Consider the following 1095-nt stretch of genomic DNA (forward strand, 5'->3'; position numbering starts at 1 on the left):
CCTTCTGGTTAGCAGTCAAGTGCCTTAGGCACTACGCTACCAGAGCTCCTCAGGATAGCTGTAAATGGGAATCGATTCGATGGCAGCGTTGTTGTTTTCTTGTTTTTTGAAACCATACCTTATTTACCTCAGAAACCAGATTAGGTAATCAATCAATTATTCAAAGTCTGTAGTACCTGAATTATAACAAAGGAACCCTTACAGTTTCACCAGGACCTCTTCTGTTTGTCATGCTTGCAAGGGGAGGGGGATCTATCTTCCAACACAAAACAATCTTGTGAAAAAATGTTTCATGAAAGGTACAAGCACCAATTTAAGTTTGGCCCCAGAAATGTACCTGGAATACCTGTGGGCAGTGGTTACCTTTTTTCTTCTTTGCCAGATGACACAGAAGATGAGGAAGATGAGACAAATTGTTCTGTATTGTTTTAGTAATTCTCTGGTATATGAAACCTACTACAATTTTTTAGGAGCTCTGGTAGCGTAGTGCCTAAGGCACTTGACTGCTAACCAGAAGGCTGGCAGTTCAAATTCACCAGCCACTTTTCAGAAGGAAGGTTGGGCAATCTACTTCTGTAGTGATAGTGCCTCGGAAACCCAAGGAGGGGTCACTATGAGTCAGGTCTGACTTGATGGCATAACAACAACACAATTTTTTAGCTCTTTCTCCTCATTTATTTTTGTTGTGGTACAATACACACAACAAAGCATACACCAATTCAACCATTTTTACATGTATAATTCAGTGACACTGATTATATTCTTTAAGTTGTGGAGGCTTATTATTTTTACATGTATGGGTATTTTACTAATATACTGCTTCACATCACTTTTGGAAGTACAATGAGATATATTTCAGAACAAAGCCAAAGCATCAAATGACCCCAAAAAGGTGGTAGTGCATGCTTAAAAAAAATGGCATTAGAAAACCGAGTTGAATTTCATGCGTTCTGAAAACAAAATTAAGGCAGGGATCTACAAAGGATAATACTTATAGATTTTTAAATTAATGCTAAAGGGCTAACTTTAAAGTATATGAAAACTACTTCTATGAATACTTTGTAAGAAAATTAGATTTCATATTGCTATATATTT

Source organism: Orycteropus afer, unplaced genomic scaffold, assembly GCF_000298275.1.
Source record: "Orycteropus afer afer isolate SDZICR_OR568_19922 unplaced genomic scaffold, OryAfe1.0 scaffold00063, whole genome shotgun sequence".
In the NCBI taxonomy this organism is placed as follows: domain Eukaryota; kingdom Metazoa; phylum Chordata; class Mammalia; order Tubulidentata; family Orycteropodidae; genus Orycteropus; species Orycteropus afer.